At 56.6% G+C, this 8,797-nt stretch overlaps 1 long non-coding RNA gene across 1 annotated transcript; it reads left to right on the top strand.

The window, feature by feature from the left end:
• Positions 1–7,207: 7,207 nt before the first annotated feature.
• LOC121167569 lies at positions 7,208–8,337 on the top strand. The gene is made up of 3 exons (XR_005885601.1): positions 7,208–7,634; positions 7,725–7,843; positions 7,931–8,337. It is a non-coding gene; the product is annotated as an uncharacterized LOC121167569 (long non-coding RNA).
• The last annotated feature ends 460 nt before the right edge of the window (positions 8,338–8,797 follow it).

Below are 8,797 nucleotides of genomic sequence, written 5' to 3'. Positions count from 1 at the left end.
TGATGGCTCAGGGATGTAGGAGCACTACGGGCCGGTCAGAGTGGAGGCCAAAGACCCTCTTCCTCTAAGACCTGCAGAGCTTTGGGCAAATGCTTGACCCCTTGGGTTCCCAACCCAACTCCCAAAGTTCAAGGCATGCATGCAGCTACCCCGACGGAAGGAAAATTAGCGGCCATTGTTATTGTAACATTATCAGCCCAAGGAGCGCTAGGTTACCAAGGACAATGGGACTTTCTTTGATTTTAATGAAGGAGACAGAATATAAGCACATGATCCAATAAATAAAGTGATGCCAGGTAGTAGTGAATGATATGGAGAAAAATAGAGCACTTTGGGGTAAAAACATGCAGAAGAGAGGTTGTTTTATATAGGGGCATCTGGAAGAGGATTGCTTTTGGCAAAGAGTGTTCGGTGCCTCTGTCAGGAGAGGGCTGCTTTGAGAGGGGAGAACCGGTGCCAGGGTCCTGAGGCAGGGGCACGGTGCCAGGGTTCTGAGGCAGGGGCACGTTCCGCTTGCTGGTCTGAGGAAGACAACGTGCAATGGGTTCAGATGTCGACATACCGTGGGCCACAGTAGAGATTTGGACTTGCAGCCCTTGGAGGGTTGAGAACAGCAATATTAAAGAGTTTCACACTGATTCTTTTTAAAATATTTTAAAAATTTATTTTAAATATTGTTTGCATAGTCAAGAGGGATGCACACCCATCTGGGCCTCTGATCAGGATAGGGAGGGAGGTTCAGGTACTGAGGAAGGCGGGTATGGGGGCAAAAGCTTCAGGTTTTTTTCTCCTGTGTCCCTAGGGGAGGACGAGAAGGAGGCTGTTCCTGCTGTGAAACTGCATCACAGGGGCATGGGGGACAGTCATGAGGTGATGCACTAGTCCAATGTGGAAAAGAGTGTTGGGAGAGTGTTACTTGATTAGTTTCACTAGTTCTGAAAAGTTGTCGGTTTTGTTGCTCCAGGATTGAGAACATTTTTCCCAAGGTTTATTGGCTGACCAAGCCCACCTCATTGCATCCACAGACCCAGGAACATGCTGCAAAGCTTTGCCAAAAGAGCTGTCCAACCTGTTCTGCTTTCCATCCTCTGATGAGGCAGTTGATGTCCCCTGCTGGCCTAGATGAGCTGGCTGTCATGTCCCCTGTGTGCATCTGGGTATGCTGTCCACTGCACAGACATTAACCGAGGAGGCCCAGTCCTGATACATGCACTCCAAGGTTGGACCACGTATATTGTGATTTGCCCCTGTGACCATCTAGCTGGGGGGGTCCCCCAAGAAACCTCACCTGGGGTGACCTCAAACTTGACTCTTGTGTGTGCCAGCTAGTGCAGAGTCAGGTTCAATTTGTTACGAGCACCAGCAAATGTACAAACTGGCAGATGCAACTTCATGGTCAGTTCCACCCCAGCCCATACCTCACACAAACCAATGGGTGCTTTGACCCAAGCCTAGGCAGTCCACCTCAGACTCAGCCCTCGTGCATACCAGCAAGTACCATAGCCTAGTTGGGGAGACCCCCAATAACCCCTACCAGGCTTGCCCCAGCCCCGTTTTTGGACATGCCAGCCTCTGATGTGTTCTAGCCTGGCCTAGCTCATATCCCATGAGGCTTTCATGCACACCTTTAGGTGCTGTGGCTTAGCTCAGCCCAATTCACTCCCAGACCCAGCTCTCACAAATGCTAACAGGTGCCACTACCTTGTCCACCCTAGTCCTGGTTCTTGTGCTTACCAGCAATAAGTATAGCCTAGCAGGAGAGTGCCAGACATGTCCCCTGCCAGACATGTTCCTAGCCTGCCAGGGGTACTGTAATCCAATCTGATATGACTCACACCTAGTCTTAGCACTTGCCAGCTGACCCATAACTCAGCTGACCCATAACCATTTTGACTCTCATGTGTGCCAGTGGGTGCAGCAGCCTAGCCCAGCTTGGCTAGCCCCAGTCCTAGCTCTCATGCTCATCATTAGAAGCACCAGCTCAGCAGGATAGTCTGTGAAATTCACCTACCAAGCCCCCACTCCTAACCCTGAGTCTTGCATGTACCAACAGGTGTTATGAGCCAGTCTGAGATGGCCTGCACCCAATCTCAGCATCCACCAGCAGATGTTATAGCCTTACTTACCTGGGCTGCCTCCTCAACTTATGGGTGTTGTGTTGTGGTCCAACCTGGCCTGTTCTGCATCCTGCAGTGTGTGCTGTGGACTCACCATGCCTAGCCCGCTCCCAGTACAACTCACACATATTCCAATGGGTGCTATAACCCAGCCTGGTCTAACCTGTTCTCAACCCCAGCTTTCAAGCTCACCAAGAACAGCTACAATTTAGCAGGGGAGTTCCTACCAGACCTGCTCCCAGCAACGAATCTCACATATACCTAGTTCATCCCATTCTGGCTCTTGTGATCGCCAGCGGGTGCTGGAGCCTAGTCCAGTCTGGCCTGCCCCCAGACTCACCCCATATATATGCAGACTAGTGCTACAGCCTTGTATGACCTGTCGCACCCCTAGCACTGGTTCTTGTACTTCCCAGTGGGAGCTGCAGCCTAGTAGAGGAGTTTTCCAAGTTCCCCTACCAGGTCTTGGATCTTGCATGCCAGCAGGTGCCACAGCCCTGGTTGGCATGATCTGCCCTCAGTTCTGGCCTTTGCATGTGCTGGTGGGTGCTGCAGCCTGGCCCTGCTTGGCCTCCTCCCAGTTCCAGTGAGTGTGGATTCCTGTCAGGGGGTGTTCTGTGGCCTAGCCTGGCTCGGCCCCATAACCACACCCACCTTTCTGAGTAAACTAGTGGGTACTACAGTCCCACAAAAACAAACCCCAATTCCCCTACAGAATCTGCCCCCCAGATCTCATTCTCTTGTGTTCTGGTCGATGCTGTGGCCCATCCTAATGTGGCCCACTCCTTGCTCTGAGACTCCCAGGCAAGTACTGCAGCCCAGCACAGGTAGGTGTATCTCCCAGCCCCAGTGGGCAGCAGGCAATGTTATTTAGCCCAGCCCAAGCCTCCCATGTGGGTAAGTACCTTGGCCTGACCCAGGCATGCCCTCCCTTTCTCCCTCCTTAAACCACTCCTTCTCAGCTCTCTCATCTGTCTGTGAGTGCAGTGGCCTGCCCCATGGAAGCCCCCTGAAGTCATTTCTCCCCTGTCAAACACGCTCTCAGCTGCACTCACTCAGATATGTCCCTGAATGCCCTTCCCTGGGCAATCTGCCTGGGTGCTGGGTGGCATGTACAAGGCCAGAGTTCCCTGCCTTTCCCACTGTAGCGGTGAGGGTGGGGGGGTGGGGGAGGAAGAGAGAGGGAGGGAGGAGGAGGAGAGAGAGAAAGCGAGAGAAAAGAAGAAAAGATTAAGCAACTATTCTGGCACACTGGTAGGTATAGTTAACACAAATTTGGCATTAACCAGGCCCAGAACACTCACCAGGTACTGGCTGCTTTCCTTCCAGCAGTGTGACATCTGCCTATGTCCAAGTCAACCTAGGCAGTCGCCGTTTGGGGCACAGTGATTCCTAGAGTTGAGGAAAGAAAACCGTGGAGTAAGGGCAAGAGCAGGGAATCCAGTTAGGAACTGTGGCGGAGAGTAGCTGATCGCGGCTTGGGCATGGGAGTTTGACAAAGGAGTGATTCTCCTCCTTGGAGGGGAAGTGTGGTCGGCTCAACTCCTGGTGTGTGCTGGGAGCAGAACGCAGGCAGGCTCTCCAACTTCTCCAGTGGGGTGAGCATTCTGCCTTCTTGCACTCTGCTCTCCCAGGGTGATGCAGAAACGAGTGGTGGCTGTCAGGGGAGGCCTGGGCTCCTGTCCCGTGCAGGCTCTGGTGACTTTGGGTCTCAATATGTGACAGCTGGATGACCAAAGCGAACCCAAATGTCCACCAGCTGATGAGGGGGTAAGCACACGTACCATGTCCACACAGGGGAATATTACTCAGCTATAAACAGGCGCCATCTGGATGAAGTCCGGACACACGACGTTAAGTGCAGCAAGCTGAACTGAAAGTGTGGCAGGGTGTGTGAATCCACCCCAGGAAAGGTCCAGCAAGGGCAAGTTCGTGGAGACCCGACGTTATAGCTGTCAGGGACTGGGGCACAGGGAACGTGGGGAGGCCTGGCTTTGCTGGTTGGGGGGAGGAGAGTGTTCTGGGCTTGGTGGTGGGGATGAGCACACTTGGTGATCACATTCAGGTCACTGAGCCACACAGAGCCCACGGGGGACATCAGGGCTTGTGGAGCAGATTGCTGTTGTCTAAGCGGCAGGTGAGTTGAGTCAGAACTCGTAGGGAGTCCAGGTGGCCTCAGTGGAGCTTGGAATGCCTGGGATAGCGGAATACTGAGTGTTTGGGGGCAGAGGTCAAAGTTCTGACAATAGATGGTCCGCAGGCCTCTGGGACTAACGGGAGGTCAGAGGAGAAGATGGAGGAGGAGGAGCAGATGCAGGCTTTGCTTTGAGGTGCTAGAAGTCACCAGGTAATGCTGGCCGAAGCTCAGGGCTCTGGCTTGGGATTTGGAAAAGCAGGAAGTTTCTCCAGAGCGCGCGGGGAGCCTAGCAACCATCGCCCGGGAGTGGGTGTGTTGTTTCTCAGCCCAACTTCGGTAAGAGCAAGCTCAGGTCCAGGGAGAGAAGGACCATCCAGCTAGGTAAGCAGTGTGCTGGGAGAAAAGCAGCAGGTTGGCAGTGTGAGTAGATCTGGGGGGTTGGGCTGCCATTGTTAAGGAGTGTTCTACAGTCTTAGCTTTGTCCTTGGGAACAGCTCTGCCCTACCCACTGCACCACTTGGAGCCGGTGCCCCTCAACTAGATAAGCAGGTATTCAGGAAGGAGCCACTGTTCTCCATCATTTCATCCCTCCTGTGGTTTCATTCACTCATTTACTGTGCTGCCAGTGGAATGGCTGCCAGCCTGTGTGTGGTGTCCCCTCGTGTCACCCCAAAGTGTTCAGTGGCTGGGCACCTTAGGCAGGATGACTGAGCGCACACTCTCTGACAGCCTGATGGGTGGGTGGGCTTTGGTTGCTTCTGGGATCTGGGTGTTCTGTGGCCCGTGGTGTGAGCCAGCTCCCTGCCTGTGTCCTGCCTGTGTCCTCTGTCCTGTGTCCAGGCCTGCGTTGGCCTGTGTTCAGGTGTTCATGCTTTTCCACAGCCCCTCCTCTCAGCTCCAGTGACATTTCCGTGGGAGTGATTTTTCCCCCTCCATCCCCGTTGCAGACCCTCAGGGAGCTGCTCCAGCTGGCAACAGCCATGCTTTGCTCCCAGATGCCTCTCCACACATTCTCCTGATGGTGAAAATCATGCAAATAACACTGGAAGACAGTCTCCCAGCACATGGGTCTTCAAGACTATAATGAATTAACCCCCTGATGCAACCCGTTCCTCAGCCATCCATCATGCTGATGCGATTAAGCTAGGGGAAGCCAGATGCGCAGAGTCCCCAGGGATGGATGGTGCTCCCCCAGGGCTCCTGGCCAGTGCTGTCCCCAGCTTCTTGGCCCCTCAGCAGTTTAGAGAACATCTGTCCAGCCTGTCTTTCGCAGACAAGTAGGCGATTGAGGCCTTTTGGGGCGTGGGGTGATGCAAGTTCAATCCCTGCTCTCCCTTGTCCCCAGCACCGCTACCTTCTTGCTGATGGGCTCTGAAGGCAAGGCTCCACATCCGGATATTCTCATGTGGAGCTCAAGGCAGGCGAGTGCTTGCTGTCCCAGCGAAGGCTGTCGGGAGTCCCATTTCCTCATAGGGCTTGCCTCTTCCACACTTCTACAACATTCTCAGCTGTGTGTCAGGAGGCCTAGGTCTTTTCAGGAGCCTGGGAAGCGAGGGTGTGGCTCGATCCTGTCTGTCTTACACCTGCTCCTACTGTAGACTCAGGTGAAAAGCACCCCATTAGAAACATCTGGTCACTGCCCACCGCTCCACCCCCGAGCAAGACAGCAGCTTAGGAGTCTGGGTAGCAAGAATTCAATCTGAAGGAGCCAGGAGACGGTCCACAAGCCAGCAGACCACTTAGCCAGCCCTGTGTACGCAAGCTCATCTCGTGCCTTGACAGGGGCAGGTCCCCAAGGCTTGAGAAAGGTCGCTTGCCCCCAGAGTGCTACCATGTTCACCAGTCCCTTTGGGATAAGCATTGCAATTTTACAGAATGCAGACACCCCCTAGGACCAAGGCAATCCCCACACTTCCTGGGGGCAATTAGGGCCTTGGGATGCTGCTTAAGGGGCCAGTGCTGTGCTCTGCACCTGCACTTAGATGGGTAAGGGCTGCAGGCAATGCGGTCCTTGAGAGCCTCCCTGGGGATTCTGCTGCAGGATTCTGGGTTTTAATTGGCCTCCCCATCACATGTGTGTTCAGCACAATACTCTGGTAATGAGGTGTAAACCGTGAACATTGCTGACGGTAACAAGGGCTGACATCCCGCTAGACCTGTCTTTCTGTGTGGACTGTGGGGTTTGGTGAATTAGGGAACACTTTTGCCCTCTATAAAAAGCACCCCTGCTTTTCCCAGGTGCATTAGCCAGAACTGGATGGGAAGTGGTTCCCGTCACTCCCCAAATCAGTAGGTTCCCTCCGCAAGTCATCACCCTCTAGGACAGCAGAGCTGGTCCGAATTTAAAACACCAGGTGGGGGTGGGGCGGGGCGTGCCCCGTGCGCCCCATCTGCCTCTCGGTTGGGCAGTTGAGCGTTGGGAGACACACACCCCACGGTTAGCAGGTGTCTGTACCCTCAGCTCACACCCGGTGTCCCCCATTGTCTCCACGAGGGGAAAGTACAGGGTGTTCCCAGCGGAGTTCCCCGGAGGTCTTTGCACCCCAAGTGGTAGGGAGGCGACCCACTCGAAGCTAGTGCCGAAGCCCCGCCCACATTGGACTGGGCCCGCCCGAAGCCCCGCCCTTGCGGGCTGGGATCGCCCTCCAAGGCCCCGCCCACAAAACGCTGGGTCCGCCCCCAGCGCGGCAGGCGTGTCTCCCAAGGCCACTCCCACTGCGTGCCAGGTGTGTCTCTCTAGAAGCCACTCCCACTGCGCCCTGGGCCCGCCCACTGCGTGCCAGGTGTGTCTCTCCCGAGGCCACGCCCACGGCGCCCTGGGCCCGCCCACGCCCCGCCCGCTGGGCCCGCCCTGTGCGTGGCCCGGGTTGGGCAGGACAGGGAGGGGGCGTGGCTGGGCGGCGGCGCTAGGACCCGCCCGGGCGCCGCGCACGTCACCGAGCGGCGCCGAGCCTGCGGGTTGAGCGGGAGGCGCGAGGGCTCCGGGCGCTGCCTCCCCGCCCTGGGTCCCCGGCCGGAGCCGGTTCCGAGGAAGGGAGAGGGAGCCGGAGTCCCACGACGGAGGGGTCTGGTCCCGTAGGAAGCCTCGCTTCATCTCCTCGCGTGTCTGGCTCTGCGCGCTCGGCCTTGCGCCTCGGGCTGTTTCCCTCCGCGTCCGCCGTGCTTTGCTGTTTGCGGGTCTCGGGCGCGGGAGGCCGATCGGGGCGCCGCTGAGGACCCCCAAGCTCCGGCCTCTGCGTCCCTGCTTTGGCGCGGGAGGGGGCGCCTGGTGCCGGTCCTGGTGCTCCCCGGCCCGGGGACCGACCCCCCGGCCTTGTCCCACCCCCAGGTAACGGGGAGGATGACCACGCTCACGCGACAGGACCTCAACTTTGGCCAAGGTAGGGGGGCCGGGCCTGCGGGCTGCGGACTGGGGGCCGGGGGGCCCGCGGGCGACCCCGAGCGCGCGGCCGGTCGTGTGTTCCCTGCAGTGGTGGCGGACGTGTTGTGCGAGTTCCTGGAGGTGGCCGTGCACCTCATCCTCTACGTGCGTGAGGTGTACCCGGTGGGCATCTTCCAGAAGCGCAAGAAGTACAACGTGCCGGTCCAGGTGAGTCCCGGGTTGGTGAGGAGAGGACTTGGAGGGAAATCCCACCCCCAGGCTGGCCCGTTAGGACCTCCCCACCCCCACCGTTAGTGACCTGGCTGCGAGGGAACCAAGTGGCTCCTTTGGAGGGGTTAAAGGAACTCCAGCAACCGGTGGACCTGGAGGCAGGCCCGGGGCTGTTGCAGGTTTCTGGTACCTTCTCTCTCCCCTCGTTGACTCAGAACTCTGAGAGGCTGTTGAAGGTTCAAGGCAGGCCAGCAGTAAGCACCTGTTCCACTGAAGACCCCACAGGTGCTTGTCCCTGGGGAAGTAGAGCAGTGGAGGCTTGCAGAGGGAAAAAGAGTAAGCACCCTCTCCCTCCATGGGATTCTTAAAGCTGAGGCCACATAGCTCCTCAGTGCTTCACTTTGTGAAGTCTGATCAGATTCCTAGATCTTTCTGAGCCGGGTCGGCCTTAAGGATTTATTTATTCTTATTGAAGAGTCAGATTTGCAGAGAGAAGGAGAGACAGAGTAAGATCTTCCATTTGCTGGTTCACTCCCTAAGTGGCTGCAAAGGCCGGAGCTGAGCTTATCCAAAGCCAGGAGCTTCTTCTGGGTTTCCCATGTGGGTACAGGGTCCCAAAGCTTTGGGCCGTCCTTCACTGCTTTCCCAGGTCACAGGCGGGGGGCTAGAAGGGAAATGGAACAGCTGGAAACAAGCTGGCACCCAAATGGGATCCTGGCGTATGAGAGGCGAGGACTTTAGCTATCAGGCTACCGCGCCGGGCGCTGGGCCTCTTCTGACTCCAGAGAGGCCCTGTAGCAGGAATCCTGCCCCTCTGTTAAATGCTGGCTCTGCAGTTGCTTTCTCGCCTTCTCCTCCATGCTGGATGATTTCAGGGTGGGTAGTCTCAGGCAGGGCAATGGGTCTTTTGGGTAGGCGGTCCTGTAGAGTGATTGGGTTTTGGGGGGTATG

The sequence above is a fragment of the Ochotona curzoniae genome, unplaced genomic scaffold (genome assembly GCF_017591425.1).
Source record: "Ochotona curzoniae isolate NIBS_2020 unplaced genomic scaffold, NIBS_Ocur_1.0 patch391, whole genome shotgun sequence".
Lineage (NCBI taxonomy): Eukaryota > Metazoa > Chordata > Mammalia > Lagomorpha > Ochotonidae > Ochotona > Ochotona curzoniae.
The sequence above is the reverse complement of the archived record's forward strand: the minus strand, read 5'-3'. Positions and strand labels throughout refer to the sequence as shown.